This window comes from Silene latifolia, chromosome 8 (genome assembly GCF_048544455.1).
Source record: "Silene latifolia isolate original U9 population chromosome 8, ASM4854445v1, whole genome shotgun sequence".
Taxonomy (NCBI): Eukaryota; Viridiplantae; Streptophyta; class Magnoliopsida; order Caryophyllales; family Caryophyllaceae; genus Silene; species Silene latifolia.
The window spans coordinates 86,034,795-86,053,429 of NC_133533.1; positions in this window are offsets into that span (position 1 = coordinate 86,034,795).

Sequence of the window (18,635 nt, forward strand, 5' to 3'; positions counted from 1 at the left end):
TAAATTGGGAAAAGTGTCACTTCATTGTCAATGAAGGAATTGTTTTGGGTCATTTAATTTCGGAAAAGGGCATCGAGGTCGATAAAGCTAAAGTTGAGGTGATAGAGAAACTACCACCCCCCGTGAATGTTAGAGGGGTGAGAAGTTTTCTCGGTCACGCGGGTTTTTATCGCCGTTTCATAAAGGATTTTTCAAAAATAGCGAAACCTCTCACTCAACTTTTGCTTAAAGATGCCCAATTCCTTTTCACTGATGAGTGTGTTGAAGCCTTTAATAGAATCAAGGAAACACTAATCTCGGCACCAATCATCCAACCTCCAAATTGGGAACTACCATTCCAGATTATGTGTGATGCTAGCAACTACGCCGTTGGAGCGGTTCTTGGCCAACGGGTAGGAAGAGCTCTTCATGCCATCTATTACATAAGCAAGACTTTTGACCCCTCCCAAGTGAACTATGATACCACCGAGAAGGAGCTTCTTGCCATTGTCTATGCTTTGGACAAATTCCGTTCCTACTTACTTGGATCCAAGGTGATTGTATTTTCGGATCACCGTGCTCTCCGACACTTCTTGATAAAGAAGGAGGCAAAACCAAGATTGTTGAGATGGATTTTGCTTCTTCAAGAATTTGACTTAGAAATAAGAGACAAGAAAAGAGCCGAGAATGTAGTGGCGGATCACTTGTCAAGGATCCGGTTTCATGATGAAAATGGAGAAACCCCGACCAATGACTCATTTCCCGACGATATTTTGATGGCCATTCAAACACAACTTGAAAGGCACATCACCCCATGGTTTGCCGATTATGCTAACTATATTGTTGGAAAAGTACTCCCTCCAAATTTGAACCACAACCAAAGGAAGAGATTCCTATTCGAAGTTAAGAGGTACTTTTGGGATGACCCAAACCTCTACAAGGAGTGTAGTGATGGGCTCTACCGGAGATGCATCCCTCAATGGGAAGTCCAAGGAATCTTGGAAGGGTGTCACTCATCACCCTACGGTGGGCACCATGGAGCAAGGAGGACCGTTGCAAAAATTATTCAATCGGGCTTCTATTGGCCTACAATGTTTCAAGACACAAGAGAATTCATCATTCATTGCGATACTTGTCAAAGAACGGAGAATATCTCTTGGAGGAACGAAATGCCACAAAGGGGCATTCTAGAGGTGGAGATCTTCGATGTTTGGGGAATCGACTACCAAGGTCCCTTTGTGACATCCAATGGGAATAAGTACATCCTTGTGGCCGTAGACTACATCTCAAAATGGGTGGAGGCAATTGCCACCCCAAATGATGATGCAAAAACGGTCACCAAGCTCTTCAAGAAGATAATCTTCCTAAGATTTGGAGTTCCTAGAGCAATTATAAGTGATGGAGGAACGCATTTCCATGAGAAGAAACTTGCATCTCTTTTGACCAAATATGGTGTCCAACATAGAACCGGCTTGGGATATCATCCTCAAACAAGCGGTCAAATTGAAATTTTAAATAGAGAGATCAAGCAAATCCTTGAAAAAGTTGTGAACAAGACCCGAAAAGATTGGAGCACAAAACTTGATGATGCACTTTGGGCTTATAGGACGGCCTATAAGACTCCCATAGGAGCCTCCCCTTACAAGCTTGTCTATGGAAAAGCATGTCATTTGCCAATCGAATTGGAGTACAAAGCTTTTTGGGCAATCCGAGCACTTAATCTTGATCTCAAGTTGAGTGGTCAAAGGAGGATGATTCAAATTCAAGAGTTGGAGGAATTCCGACTACAATCCTATGAGAATGCAAAGATTTACAAAGAAAGAACGAAATTGCTTCATGATAAGAGAATTAGACAAAAGGCCTTGCACAAAGGAGACAAAGTCCTTCTATTCAATTCCCGCTATTGACTTTTTCCGGGAAAGTTGAACTCTAGATGGATGGGTCCCTATGTGATAACCGAAGTTGGAAAATATGGAGATTTTGAACTCAAGGCGGAAGATGGAAGCAAGTTCAAGGTAAATGGTCAAAGGTTGAAGCCATACTATGAGGGAGCATTTATTGGAGAGGTCGAGGTCACCTACCTCGGGCCTCCTCACCCTTGAAAGAATCATCAAAAGGGAGAGTTTGGTGGAGTCCTCCCTAAACCACCATTTGTAAATATACTAACCCTCTAACTTGTATTTATTGTTTTATTGCATTTCTTTTAATAATTAGCATGAACTCTTTTCATGAGCGTAAGTGAGGGAGGATTACTAATGAATTTTGAATGAAGGAAGGAACCAATTTTCAAGTGTGGGGAAGCGTCTATGAGAGGAAAGGAACTCAAAGGAAGAATTCACAGCTTGAACACGTGCGTTTTCCCTGGAATCCGGCCGTCTTGCTGGAATCCGGGCGTCCTAGGAAGAATCCGTCCGTCCTGCTAAGCTGAGAATTTGGAGATTTTGGGACTGAAGAAGAATCCGAGCGTCTCGGAAGGGAAAACGCCCGTCCTGAAGAATCCGGACGGCTTTGCAGAAAGACGCTCGTCTTTCTACCTGCGCATTTCAAGAAAAATCCCTGTAAAGGAATCCGCCCGTCTTCAGAAGAAGACGCCCGTCCCGATAAGAAAGAATCCGAGCGTCTCATGCTCGGGACGCCCGTCTTTGTGGCGTTATATTTTTGGAAATTTAGCTGTGACAGAATCCGGGCGGCTTACCCAGAATCCGCCCGTCCCGAGAAGCCTGAATCTGAGCGTCTTCTGCTCGAATCCGCCCGTCTTCCCGCGGTGATTTGACCCGTCTTTTCTTAATTGAATTACACCCCACCACACATTTAGTGACACATCACTCTCCCTTCCACTTGCATTATAAAACCCACCTCCTTATGACTCCCAAGCATACCCAAATCACTCTCTTAACCCACAAAATCAAAAAGCCCCAATTTTCTAGGGTTTCCAAAGGCAACACTCAATCAACAAGGAGCATGCTTATCCTTTCACAAATCAAAAGAATCTAGCTCTATAATCAAAGAATGGCACCAAGGAGATCCTCTTTTAGGAATGGGACAAGACCAAGGATGAGGGGAAGTTCTTCCACCTCCCATGTCAACACATTAAGAAGGGAGCATGAAGAGATTGTAGATCTCACAAGGCTTGATGACTTCTCAAATGTGGAATTTGTCAATGATGTGCAAATATTAGTCTTCCACCGGCTTCTAAGTAAGAATATTCTTCCCATTAAGTTTTTATGTCATGCTACCTTGAGGAAACTTGGGATTTATCACCAAGTGGAAGCTCTCTTTGAAGTATTTGGTCTCTCAACCCTTTTTCGCAAGTATGAACAAACTTATCGATCTCTTGTGCTTGAATTTTTGAGCTTTTTGAAGATTACAACCTTGAACAAGACAATATGCATAGAATTTAGGTTGGAGAATGTTTCTAGGATGATGACCCTTGTAGAATTCGCAAATGTACTCAGTCTCGATGTTTCGCCTACCCGAACATCAAAACCAAAGAAGTATAGTGTTGAACCTTTGTGGAGGGCCATGACCGGCCGGGATTTCATACACACCAAGGAATGTCTTGCTTTTCATATCCAAAATCCGATCTTGAGGCTTACTTATCGATTCCTTGCGGGCACTCTACTTGCCCGCCGAGATCCGGCCATCGTGAACCAATTAGACCTTGTGTTTATGGAATCCTACCTCAACATTCAAGGAAGAAATGTGTATCACTTCAATGCACCTCTAGTATTGCTAGAGAAATGGGCAAAGTTTAGAAATGGTGATGATGATGGAATGAAGCACATTGTGAATGGAGGACTCATTACTAGGCTTGCAAAGCATTTCAACCCGAGATTCAATGAGAATAATGAGTATGCTCCTCTTTTGGGGAACACAAGGATAAACGAAGATCTTCTTCTTATTCATCACCATTGGATAACCCTTGAGGGGGTCAATAAGCGGATAAAGTGGTTAACGAAAGGAAGTGATCCGATTTATCTTCCAATGGCCGACCTACCACGTATCTCCCCAAGAAGAGGACCTTTAGCTCCAATTCCATCCTACCTCATCCCGAATCAAGCAAGGCAAGCACCACCACCTCCAAATCTACCACAACAACAACAAGAACAACAAACTCAAGATGAGAAGATCAAAGTGCCTCCCTACCCATTTCCCTATCAACCATATAACCATCCCAATCCCTTCATCCTTCCTTGTGACGACTTTGTCACGGGAATCTTACAAGATTTACACTACCGTCAATACGAAACCTCCGTGGACAATTACTATGCACTCTATCCTCAATATCACAAGATGGTTCGAAGAGGACGGATTAGTGAGGAAGGAGCATTTCCCTCATGGGCTCAATTGGATTTGCTCTTCCCCAATTCGGAGAGGGCTAATTAAGGGGCAAACGGGAGACAAGAGAAGGGGAGCGGCAATTCTTGTGGAGGAGACACGGTGGAGCTTGAAAGTGAAGAAGACGAATTCATGGACCCAAGTATGAGTGATGCATCAAAGGAGATATGGGATAGCGATGTAGAGGGAGATAATGTCGATCTCTAGAGGATTACTTCATAGCTAGATGGAGCGGGCGAGAGGCACCCACCTAAGTTTAAGTGAAGTTTTCTCATCTCCTCTCTTTATTTTTCAAAGTTTCATGAAAAGAAGTTTGTGTCTTGTTAACTTGTACTTTATTAATCTTGATCATTGTTGGAGTAGTCCTAGCACCATAGAGGACTCACACCTCGGCCCTATTGAGGTGTTCTCATTTTATTGTTCCCACTTTCAAAATCCAAAATGACAAATTAGTTTCATGCATTGCATAGTGTGTGCATGAACTACACCCATCCTTAGGACATTAGCAATAGTGTCTAACTCGGTTTGGGGAAGTCAATGCATACACAACGGGAGGTAATCTAAATTATCCTCTCCGTCATAAACAAAAAAAAAACATGCATCATGTAGTGTAGATTAGTATAGCTTGCATTTAGTGTACAAATCATGCATCATGCTTGCATAATTTCCCATCATTTTGGCCATTGAGGACAATGCCCATATTAGTGTGGGATGGGGAATTCTAACTTAACTTTTATTCAAAAATCCAAAAAAAAATTGAAAAATTTCGAAAAACCATAAAAATTTGAAAATTGAAAAGCCAAAAACATGTTTATTTCCTTTGTAATGTAGTCATGTATATATTATTGTATATATTGTGTTTGTTCTATCCTTGTTCACATTGATCGACTACGCCACATCCGAGACATAAGGATATTGAAGACCGCATGGTATGATCTTTCCAATCTCCTTTTTCCTCTTTATGTTAATGACTATGTGGATTTATTTTGATTGATGCGGTATAACAATGTGAACTTAGGACTTGCATTTAGTTTATATGTCATATTAGTTGGTAGAATCACTTGCATTAGGATGTATATAATAGTTGCATCATGGCATATAGTTGCATTTAGATGAAAAGTTTTGAAAAGTGCCTAATTAGGAACTTTGACAAGAGCAACTAAGCCATTACAAATACTTTTTCAACTTAAGACTTTGCCTACTAGAATGGTTGTAAAACACCCTAGATTGTGTCATACTAGTGTCTTTTGACCCATGACCCAAAGCCTAGTCAAGGGTTTGCATGTGAGTCACCTATCCAACCCCGTGATGCGATGTGGACTTGGTTAACTTGTCTAGGTGACCTTGATTGACCTTGTGGTAAGGCAACCCAAAAATACTTTCTATCAATAAGTTTGAAGTGCTCATTTCGAAAGTTTTGTCATGTGGAAGTAATTTAATGCCAAGGAAACCTCAAATGTTATGAAATGTTGAAATGTTGAGAAATTTAGTTGTTTTGAAGGAGGCGTACCACTTCGATGTGCTTTGGAGATGGATCCATTGAATTGGGCCCCCACACGGTTGTGAATTCAACCGCCCAGAGACAGAGTGACTATCACCCCGAAAAGCTATTGTCTAGAGGTTAACCGGTTGCCTAATAAGCGATTGGCGAAAGCAAAGGACACTAGCCCGGAAGGGACAAACCCCATCTTAAATTTTTGAAATGTGAAAGTTGAATGAGGTCAATTTTTGAATACTAGTCATATCCACCCTTTGTTTATAACGATTTGAGCATTTCATTCCCAAAAAGCCTTTTTGTCAAGCCACTTTATCGAGCTTGGGACGATCCATGACCTTTACTTTTGTAGAGAATTCGAGACTTGTCATGTCATATGCTACTAGCATCATAGGGATCATCATTCCACCACCATCTGATCGCTCTTGACGAAAGCATTTGGAAATTGAGGACGAAAGTAGTCTACTTTAACACCATTTGGAGGTGATTTAGTGCCATCCTCTTAGCCTTAGTAATTTGTTGAACTAGTATTTATGAAGGATTATATGCTCTTAAATTTGTTCCTCTTTAGTGCCTCCGCCACTTGATGAGGAAGTGGCTATTCCTTTTGTAGATGCATCCATTATTTGATTTTGTGTGCTTAATGTTTGGATGTGTCGCCATTTTGGCAAGACCCACCTTGCCTTGCAAGAAGGCATCCTACCTCATGGTTGTCTTGTTGTGAGTTGAAGAGGCGGAGTGAGACCCGCTAATTGTCTCATATCGGCTATGTTATTAGGTTAGTTTAAATAATGGTCCTAGTCTTTGTCACCTCTTTACTCGGGACGAGCAAAGGTTCGGTTTGGGGATATTTGATGTGACCATAATTAGCGCATATTTAGCCCCCGAATTAGCCTTGTTCCCATGCTTTTTAGTGCATATTTGGGTCATTTATTGTCTTTAGTTCTTTGTTTTGCATATTCTTTGAGATTTTGATCCCTTGGTAGGAAAGGAGTAAGAATCTTGCATTTTCATGGCAAAACGAGACTAAATTGATTGAATTCAATGACCAAGCATCAAGGAGAGACAAGATTAGAAGACCTTTGTACATATTATAAGTAGTTGGGCAATGACGAGAGAGGATCCTTGCATCCTCGAGGAAATCCCCAAGGATTTTATGAAGAAAAGGGAAGAAAAGAAGAAGGAAACAATGCTGAGCTACAATCCGAGCGGATTGACCTGAATCCGCCCGTCCTCCACAAGCACAATCCGTGCGTCTTCCTTCAAAGACGCCCGAGCAGCAAGCCCAGAAGACGCCCGGATTACCCTGAAGACGCCCGTCTTCCCCTGCTACAATCCGCCCGTCCCGACACCAATACGCACGGATTCCAGTACAGCGAGATTTCGTCTTCTCCAAGCTACAAAGAAAGAAGCCCTTCCTTCGAAAAATACCGGCGTCTCCCTGCTCAATCTAAAAAGTGTAATTACTAGTTTAGCCCTTAGTTAACCCTAATGCATCCACCTAATTTCCACTATAAATACCCCATTAGTCTAATTAGAAGAGTATGTTCTTCTTATCAATTCTTAGAGTAGTTAATATCACTCAAATCTCTCTTTAGTTTTGTAATCAACAATTAATCAAGTTTTAATACAAGTTTTATTTCCTTAATCTCTCTTTTGTTCATCCTTTATTTTGGGTAATTGAAGATTATTTGGGTTTTTATTGGGAGATTGACAACCTCTCAATCAAGCATCAAGTACTTCTTTTATCTTTGCTTTATTATTGGAATCATTAGTAGATATAATCCTCTTAATCCCTTTTTAATTATTGTTAATTACTTTCATTTATTCATCATGTTTCATTTTGTTGGTATGATTGACAACCTTGCTAGCATGATCAACATGATAATGAGTGAGTAGTCACCTAGCTAGGGTTAATGGGTAATTAGGGGAAACCAACATGGGGAATGATTCATGCTTAAATTAATATGCTTTCATGGTTTATTTGCTTGCTTGTTTTGATCTCAACTCATGCACATGTTATGTTTGATGAAATGCGAGCCTATGAATCCTTGCATTTTTTACCCATCACCTATCTTTTCAATGAGACTTGTAAGACATAAACCAACTCGAGTCTCATTAGACCATGCATGTTGTTGAGTAGGGAAGACTAAGTCGACTTGTAGGTGTTGTACAATCTAATCGATTCGGCTCCGGGACCCAAACTTTCCTAGGATTGTAAGATATAACCCAACTCAATCCATCACAACAATAATTGCTTGCTTATAATTTGAGAACATGTTTGTATGATCAATTCCCATGATTCCCCTATGACCCCATGACACCCTAGTGCTTTTTATCAATTGTTTACAACCCTTTCAATTCATCTTGCTTGTTTGCTTTCATTGCTATTTAGTTTAGTGACCTTCTACATCAACCCAAATTGTGACACCCCTAAGACACCACTAGTTTCAATAGAAATCTCATCTCAATTCCCGTCCCTTGGGATCCGACCTTTACTTGCCTCTTTACTAATTGTAGAGTTGTTTGTGAAGTTATAAATTGTGTTTTGATTAGACGTGACCCGACGACATCGCATTCCACATCACCTTCACGGGATACAACCCACTTAATCACTTTAAATGTAAATAGAAGAATATTTGTAAATGCATTTGAAATTCGACAAGAATAATGAAAAGAAAACCACAACGGTTTCATAACCAATTAACCTCTTTTATTTCATTCATAATAATAATACGTTACATAATAAAATCATAATAAAAATAAATAGGCTAGGATTCTAAAAACTCCACCTTCTTATTACAATAATAATAATAATAATAATAATAAATAATAAGAGACATAGGCTACTCTTCCATTTTCCCTTTGCCTTTGTCATTTTTATCATACTTCTTGTCGCGACCTCGAGCCGGACGCTCCTGCGCCACTTCCGACCTAATCACCAATGGTCTCTCTCGTGGTCTCGCTTTGCCATTCTTGCCAACCACCATATCGACGGCAGGAGAAGTCTTCGGTTTCTTCGACGGATGAACAACTCGAAACCCGGCTTCTTCCTCTCCCTCGGTCAGGTGCTTCTCCTTCTCCTTTTCCACCTCGCGAACCTTGTAGTCAACTGGTTCACGCTTCCTCGGTCTCTCGCGCTCCTCCGGAGTAGCAGCCTTCTTCCACCGCATATAGGAATCTGACACCCATAGAGCACTGACAGAAGAATTCAAGAACCAAATGTTCCTCTGAGCCCATTTGATGGCCCACTCTCTTCGACTCTCTGTAGTAAGCGCCACGACAGTCTGCGGGACAATGTCAAGCTTCGGGATCATCTGCTTCAATCCAACCTACCTCATCAACCTCTCCGGGAAGATGCATATCATAAACTCCAAGCCGCGAATACGAACAGGTTGGATAGGATCCAGGGAAGATACTCCAGTAACAGACTTGAGGTGCCACCATGGTACGATCCATCTAATTAAGGGGCCATCTTCACTTTTCAACTTGTTTTCCCAGTAGTTGCACACTCGAGTGAAGTCCACCATGTAAAGCCTGGTCCTCATTGCAATCGAACGAGCATGGTAAGAAGGAACATTAACTGGGGGCCCGATCAATCGAAGACGCTCCATAAGCCAGACCTACCAAAAGCGGGTATTAGAAAAAAAAGAAAACGAAAAAAAAAAATGAAAAAAAATGAAAAAAAAACGAAAAAAAAAGATGGAAACGAAAAAAGAAAAGTACTCTTTTACCTGCAAAATAATGGGACTTCCCAAATACGGTAGGTCGCGGTTGGCTTTCCTGTTATCCAAGCCCAATAGGATCTCTCTTAAACACAGCTTGGGCTCTGCGACTCCATTTGCTCAATCAGGCTCAAAAGACGAGGGTCGCCCCTCATGTCCTCATCAACATGCCCTTGAAGGACATATACATGAAACAGGCAAAACCCGAATGCCCTTCGCCTTGCAACATAAGAAACAGTAGGATCAGCCTTATTGATGAAGCGATCGATGAAATCCAACATTCGCACTCCTTTAGAGGTCACAAGACGGTCAACATCAACTCTGGCCAATCCAAGCAAGTCTCTAAACTTATTCTTATACCCTTGAGAAGTGGAGGGAATAGCAGGCAAATGTTCCGGATCCCAACCACCAATCGCAGCAATCTCCTCAGGAAATGGGCAAATGTCTCCTCCAGGAAAGGCAAATACGTGATGATTAGGGTCCCAATAGTCAAGACAAGCATCGAGAAACGGTTTAACTACCTTGATCAATTTCAGGCTCAAAAGCGCTCCAAAATTATAAGCACCCATGTCATACTTCTCCACACTAGAGAACTCATTTGTCCACTCTTTTAGACGAATTTCAAGAGTATTCATGATGTAGACTTATTTTGGGAGTTTTTGTGTAATAAGACGAAGAAAGACGGAAGAATTATGTGAATAAAACCTCCTCCGACGTCTCTATTTATACTAAAAGCTGTTTCCTAAAATCCGTCAGAACGGACGCACTGAGGAACAGGCACAGCAGGTGCTGCGCCTCTTCGAAGGGACGCAGCTCTTGCTGCGCCTCTTCCTCAGCTCTTTTTCTGCGATTTTCCGCGTTGGATCTTTCCTAAATTCCTCGACGAATAATTTCCTATTCATACGGGTTATTATTTTGTTAAATGCGTTAGGTTACCATATTTCGTGTTTCCTAATTTCCCGGGCACGCATCTCGAGACGATATCGACATTTTCGTCATTTTAGCACACTTATACATTTCTTTTTAATTTTCTTTTTTGGGGAATCATTTCACCAATTTAATTTCATTTATTCTTTTTTACATTTTTGATATTTAATTATATCATTTTTTCGAACTTTACATTTCTCTTTTGCTTTTTTCCTTTTGGGGAGAATCATTTCACTCTCCATTTCAAACTTATATGTTTTTATTTTTTTCTTTTTTTAGGGGGTAACCCTCCCTACCATCCGGTCATTTCCGGCCAAAATTTTTGCATTTTTGCCATTTCCGACCAAATTTTTGCATTTTCATTTCTGGTCATACTTTTTTTGCATTTTCGAGTCATTGTTTTGCGCTAATTTAGGCCATATGTACAAATACATGTTCTATGTGATTTCTGTGTAAATTTCGCCAGCATGACGGCGTAAACCGTCATCTAACAAACCTGTTCAAACATCTAACCTGCTGGTACAAATAAAATAACCCAGCAGCAAAGGCACTCAGACCATCATATATACAACCAAAAAAGGGATATGTACACCAAACTGGGGGCTCGAGCCCCAAGACAAAATCCGAATGTCCAAAAATGTACAAATGTACAAAAATACAACCAAAAACAAGAAGCAACACGGAAGCTACTGCTCGTCGCCGTCTAGCTCAGCAACTCTCGCCTCAAGAGCAGCAACCTCGGCGTCACGAACCTCGAGCTTCCTCAGCAAGCATAAAGGAAAATTAGAAAACTCAAAAATAAAGTAAACGGAAGGTTCATACCTGACGTCCTCGGCCACCAGCGAGTGCCTCGACGGCAGTAGCCCGCAGCCGGTTGGCTACCCTCCACAAAGCCACGAACCGGGATGGCGCGACCTGCATTTCAAAAGGAAAAATGTTTAGCAATTGAGCAAATGTGAGCAAATGTGTTCTTACACGAAAACTATACAGGCTAGAAGACTCACCCTCTGAATCAGATGCTGCCAATCGTCCAAGCCAGCATCTCTCACCCGCCACGTCAAAGTCACGTAGCTCGGAGATCGTCGGCATCCCCGACGTGTCGGTGTACTCAAGGGTCTTGGGGTACTTTGGGGGCTCGATGCCCACCGCCTCGACCTCCTGTAAGATCAGATGATTTCCGTTAACCGATGATCCTTCATCATATGCTCAAACAATCAAAATGAAAGAGGGCAAAACACTTACCACAACCGGCCAATACGCCAACCACCCGTAGAGGAACGCCGAGTAGTCCTCACCAGGAAGGAGGAGGGCGTTGCCACAACGCCAGCCAACTCAGTCTCCCTCTCAGCCTCAGAAGGCTCCCTAAACATCGTCAGAGGAGGATCGACGATGGGAACCGTCAAGACATCCCGAGAGCACTGCCGAGCCAAGCGCTTGCCCAAGTACCACACAGGGCCCATCGACGTCCTCAGCAGCAGCCGGCTCGAACTCCTAGGTCGAAGGACCTCAGCCACGAAAGGAGGAGCTCCAGCGTACTCCTCGCAAGGCCTAGGCACCCACTAGAAAAGCAAACAAAGGGTCATTCTTATGATCAGTTCTAAAAGTAGAAAGAGAAAACACAGACAAATGTAAGGTGAAATACTCATGCCATCCAACTGAAGAGCGTTCACCTCCCGCCGACAGACGTCGTGGAAGGAACGCCGACTCCTCGTGCGGCACATCACCCAATCCCTCACGACGGGATAGGCCTTCTCCACCGGCTCCGTCCTCTTGGGCGCGAGGCCCGAAAAGTAGGAGTACACCCACGCCTGTAAACCAAGATAATCAACAACGATCTTTCGTGATTTGACAAGAAAAAAAGATGATCTTTCATGAGAAGAAATGAAGGTTCATACCTCCAACAGCAGTCTGGGGCCGACAGCAGCAGAAGAAATTCCCTTCTCCATCAACTCCGGACGAACCATGGCCCTCATGAAGCGGATGAGGACCGCAAAACGAGCAGTGACCCAGTCCCAACGGCCTAGGGAGCTCAGGTCAGAAAGAAAGGGAAGAAGCTTCGTCGAAAGCCTCTCTCCCTTGTCTCCGAGGTAAATCGAAGACAAGAACCGCCAGAGCCACAAGCGGACTCTCTGCTCTACAGTGCAGGGAGGAGGAGCCGTCTCCCTCCCCTCGATCACCACCAACGCTGGGGTCTTCCCCGCGAAGTAGTCCCGCACGTAAGAACTAGGCACCAAGCCAGGTACCGCAGCCGCCTTCGACGCCAAATTCCAGCCGATCAGCCTCCTGGCCTCCGCTGAGTCAATCTTCATGGCCGTCTATGGCCACTCCACCACCTCAGTCCCACACGGCAGACCAGAAATCATGCAGTAGTCCTCCAACGTGACCCCCACCTCACCAAAAGGCATGTGAAACGTGGAGGTCGTGTCCCAAAATCGGTCCAAGAACGCTCGGACGAGACTGAGGTTAGCCCGAAGCTTCCTCCTCGCAATGTCCCTCCATGCCTGCACCAAGGCGCCGAACACTCCCCGCTCGATCATGGCCCGCTCCTCAGCCGATAGCCTCTCGTAGCACCCCATCAATGTCGTGTAGTCCGAGAACGACCTGATGTTCCCGGACTCCTATGTTGATTTGAAACAAAAGCTATCTTTAGCTCAAATGAAGGAGAAAATGAATGACAAACAGAAATGAAAAGAAGATGAATGAAGAGTTATGAATCCTATTTACCAAGCTCTTCACCGTCCTGTAGGACAGGTGACCCTCCGCAGCCCAGAGCAAGTGCCTACTGTCCCAGGTCTCAGCTCACGCAGGTGCTCCCCTTAGCTGCGACCACCTCGTCCAACGTTGGCCCGTCTCGGGGCCTCCTCCTCCTCAACAGCCTCCTCCTCATGGACCTCGTCCTCAGCAGCCATCACCGCAACGATGAAAGCCTCCTCCAGCGCCTCCTCAAGCACCTGAGAAGGGTCAACAACAGTGTCTATATCCATGGGAGCCCTCCCAGACGTAGAAGCCTCGTCGCCTGCAAAATTAAGGCAAATTTAGGCCGTGTCAAGTGACGACAAGCCTTGATTAGGAGATTTTCGAAATTTCGGAGCTCCGAAATCGCTCTTTTCTTGCCATCTTTGGCAATTCTCCCACAAATCCGTCCGCTCATGTGAAAATTTGGGTCGAGTCAAGCCTAAGTTGAAGCCTAGTCATGGGTTCGAGTCGGAATTTCAGCAGTATTTCGTTATAACGGCGATTATGCCCTAAAAAGTGTCCTGAAAAAGCCGTCACAAACCAAAATTCCGAGATGGTAGGAAGTTTACCCATCATACAAGGATTCCAAATATCAAGTTTCGTCACAAATGGGCAATCCTAAGGCCATTTTCGAAGCGATTTACGGTTTAACTGTGAAACCGTCTCAGTTTCACTCAAATGCTCAAAACTCAACGAAAGTTCGAAACAAATACATGGTAATGATCCTTATATTACCAATTAGCCATTTACAAAGTCAATTTGGCAAGACAAAATCATTTGGAGGAAAAGCCCTAAATTTTCGACTAATTAGGGTCGAAAACCCTAATTTTGTCGATCCCATTTGAGCAAATACGGAAGATAAATGCAAGATTGATACACATACCTCGATTAGTCATGGCAAATGCAAGCTTTTGGATCAAATTTCGATGGAAATGGTTGGAATTTGAGAGAGTAATTGAGATTTTGTGTTTCGAATAAATGAAATGAAACCCCTGTTTCATCGGGTTTTTTACGCAGAAAAGACACGCCTAGGAGTAGACGTAGCAGGTGCCGCGCCTCTTCATCAGCTTCCCTTCATACGAGTTTTCAAACATTCGTTATGAGTTCGTTATTTTTGTGGGCCCATCCTTGGTGCGCCTCTTCCTTGATGCTACATCACATATTTGGTCTGTTTGATGTATGTTCTTCACTCGTATCCACATCCTCCAAGCCAACAACAAATTATCGCCTTATTTTCTTACACAAGACCTAGCTTGTCACAACGAGCATTCCTTCTTTGACAGGTGTTTCGACACGCCTTTATTAAGTTCCTCCAGCGAGAGTACACGGATAAACTTTCCTTCTCGAGACATGGAGATCAGTTCCCGATTAAGTTCCCCGGCGAGAATTCACGACCGACAGTCACTTCCTCTCGAGACATGGAGATCAACATCGACCCCAAATTCTTCCGAAGTTTGTTTGAAGCTGAACACAAACAGATTTCCCCCAGCAGTTCCAGACTGTGTCCTGCTGTCTTTCCTCAAAATCATCGTTTTATTCCCCAGGCGAACCTTCATATCTCTTAGGTAACCCTTTTCAGGATACCCTTCATATCTTTTAGAAACTTACCTTAATCCTTCAGACAACCCTTTAGATAACCTTTGGGATAATCCTTCCTTCAGCCTTTCCTTTAGTGAGAGACAGCCTTCAGAGTTAGCCTTCGGAAGTGTTAAGAAGTTTCTTCAGAATCCTTGTGACCCCTAATGCCTTCAGACACCAAGTAATCTTCAGACCAAAGAGTTTTGCCGAAGCGTCTTCAGTCCCATTTGACCCAGGGGTATCTCAGGTATGGTCTCTTCTTATGGCTGGCGAGCCTCCTTACGTAGTCCAATGGACTTTAAACGACCCTCCTCGATAGTCGACAGACTCTAAAATGTTCCCGACGACAGGTCCTTGGCTCAGACCCCTTGAGCCGCCTCGCGTCGCCATAGTCGTCAGGTTGTAATCTTCGATTGACCTGATGGCTATACTTTGACTTTCGCCTTGTCCAAGCCTCAGTCAAAGTGGGGGCTCTGTAGATACCTCATTTCTGCACCTCCCGCAAACCACCCGGTGATGATTGGGCCGCATGTTTGGTACGCTGAACGATTTGTGATAGTTCGTAAGTTTATCGTCAAGTGGTCGCTCAAATACTTGTGTCTACCTCATGGCCGTCATCTACGCGCCGATACGGTCGTTTTGACAGTAATTAGAGTACATTTGGAGTTCAGGCCTAAAACCGTCTTTATTTTCTGACAACCATTAAAATGCCGAGTCGGAATTTTCTGGAATGTTCCGGATATCTCTATTCCATATTTTATAAATCTTTTAGTCTTTGGTAAACAATTTCCCGTAATATTCACACAAAATATTAAGGAAAACCAAATTATTCCGTTATTCCATAAACTAAACACGGAAATCTTTCTTCCGCAGGAGGAAACCACTTGGGAATAGACGCAGCAGGTGCTGCGCCTCTTCCAAGAGACGCAGTGCCTGCTGCGCCTCTTCCCAAGTCCTTTTCTGCGTATTTTTTCGTATCTTTTCATATCGTTTCGAGATTCACTTTCAAAGTTTCTCCGAAAAACCCTACTTCCTCCACGTGATTAGTATAAATAGGAGCCTTCGCTCCTCATATTTCTCACGCGAGTGTCCGCCCTTCTCTTCTCCCTTTGCATTCTAGACTACGTTCTTACTTTTTGGGGTCTACGTGCTTGAACTTTCGACCACGTATGCTTGGATCCTTCTGAGTACCAGCCTCGTTTTGCATGACCGACCAATTTGACCAACTCCACCATAATCAACTTTAATCAATCTTATTCGTTTTCCTCTTACGAGGGGCACTTTCGTTACATTCGAGTCGGGTATCACTAATCGTAAACTTAGTTCATCTCGTTTTGTCAAACATGTAAGTCTGAGGGTGTAAATCTCTCTTTTATTTATTGTTCTTCATCTTTTGTAATCATATTGTAAGGTTTATGTCGAAAATACAATTAAAACCGATTTATAAAACCATGCTTTAAATCCTTTTTTACGGATTATCAGAGGACAACCGTCGAGAAAGGACGCAGCAAATGCTGCGCCTCTTCGAAGGGACGCAGTACCTGCTGCGCCTCTTCGTGAGGCTGCCGCAGTTCTTGCTTCCTTTCTTCTTCCTTCGTCTTTTGTTAGTTCGTTCGTTTCTTTTGCTTTCTTTTGTTCCTTATTTTAATGTAACAATCCGAACATAATAACTTGACATGTATATTGTTCATCGTCATTAACATTAATTCATCTCGTTAATTCCCGACTTCAATCCCAAGTAATTAATATTTGCGGGTTTTCGTCATTAAAGTCAAATCGGGGTTGTAGAAATTCGATTCATTCATATTGAGTTTCTGGAATTCGATCGTTGATATATTCTCACCTGTTTATTATCATATTCATCATTAATCCGTCATTAATTCATCATATTTAACCTAATTAATTAGTTAGTTTGTTTAATTTGTAATTAATCCATTTAATCTTGTAATAATTCATCCTAATTCCGTTTCATCCATGTTTGTCGCTTTCATGACCATCAATCATATGTAAATAATCTGTTAATCACTTCCATCCGAGTAAATAATACTAATCGATCATTAAAATCACCAACGAGCATTAACAATTCGCAATTCCGACTTCACAGCCAGAACTGGGCAAAGGAACAGACGCAGTGACTGCTGCGCCTCTTCCAGAGGGGGCAGCTCTGCTGCGCCTGTTCCTGGCTGACTTCTGTCTCTGAACTCCCGCTTTGCCTCGACCTAGTTTATTTAATTACGTAATTAATTAACTATTATTCGTACTATCGCCTTAACTTCTGTTCGTTAATTCATTCATTTTGTTCTTTTCCAAATTATCCGTTTTAAAAGTATTTTCGACATAAATCAATTAAACCCGATGTAATTATTGTAATTTTCTTTATTGTAATTTTTCTTTATTGTATTTTTATTGTATTTCTTTATTATCACTTGTATGCTTTCACATGTAATCAATCTTAAATCCCGACTTTGACTCAAATGCATGTTAAATTACTTGTTCACCGACTTAATCTAATTCTCACATGCTAGGATTAAAACGTTGGATGTTGCATTGCATGCATATAATCGACAATATATCGACTATAGACAATTTCCCTAATCATTAGTAGAGGCCGCTATCGAGGCGGGCGGGATTAGGTGTTCGATCAAAAGAACTTCCTAATACGTACCCTCGCCCCTTACTCCAGATCTCTGTGAGCATCCGTGTTCATTGGCATCCACGAGAGTCATTCTAGACATAGAATGCTAAGGGTAACGAGTTCTTGGTGTTCATGTCACTACTTTGTGTCTTGACATGGCACGAGGTATTCGAACGGTTTCCAGTTTTCCACAATAAATTGGTGGCGACTCCACAAATGCAAACGCTTGTTCTTTCCCAAGCGCCCCCGTGGGCCCATTTTCCACATAAGGGCATGTAAGATACATTGGTCTCCTCTGTCTCAAGCTAACATTATTGTTTTGGTTTTAACGCCGAGGCGAATTGGATTTGACTAGAGTTACTATATAACTAGATTAGAGCATCCTTAAAGGTGGGGAGGTGCCTCTCCATATATTCTCTCTCTCCTCCAATAGGGAGCTTTATTATTGCACACACTTCCCCTTAATTAGAGGCTCCACCATTTGTAGAGGAAGTCCCCCAAAAAAATAAGGATAATTTGTGTTCTTTTGGGGAGGTTCCCATATATTTGGGTATGTTTTGGGGAACCCCATTGTTGCATAGATGTAGATATGATTTGGGAGGGTAAATGGAAAAGTTAATGGAAAATAAGGTAGACGAAAAAGAAAATGAACGAGAAAATATGGGGAGCCTCACCTTTGCGGATACTCTTAATATACCACAAATTTTTTGGTCGCAGTTTAAACTCGTCGTCAAAAGTTACCTAACCAAAACTATATTTATAACTTTACAAACTACTCTTAGAAAATAGGCAAGTAAAGGTCGGATCCCAAGGGACGGGTATTGATGTAGGATTTTCAATTGCAAATAGTTGTGTCTAAGGGTGCACAATTTGGGTTGAGATAAGAGGTCAACTAAACTAATCAACAATGTAAAAGTAAGGTAATAAAAAACAAGCAAGATGATTAAAATGAGATGTTAACAATTGATTAAAACATGTTCTCTACTAGATACAAGCACTTATTGTTGTGATGGGATCGAGTTGGTGTATGTCTTACAATCCCTAAGAAGGTTTGGGTCCCGGAGCCGAATCGATTAGATTGTACAACACCTACAAGTCGGCTTAGTCCTTCCTATCCAACTATATGCATGGTCTAATGAGACTCGAGTTGGTTTATATCTTACAAGTCTTATTGAAAAGATAAGTATGTGATGGGTAAAAAAATGCAAGGATTCATAGGCTC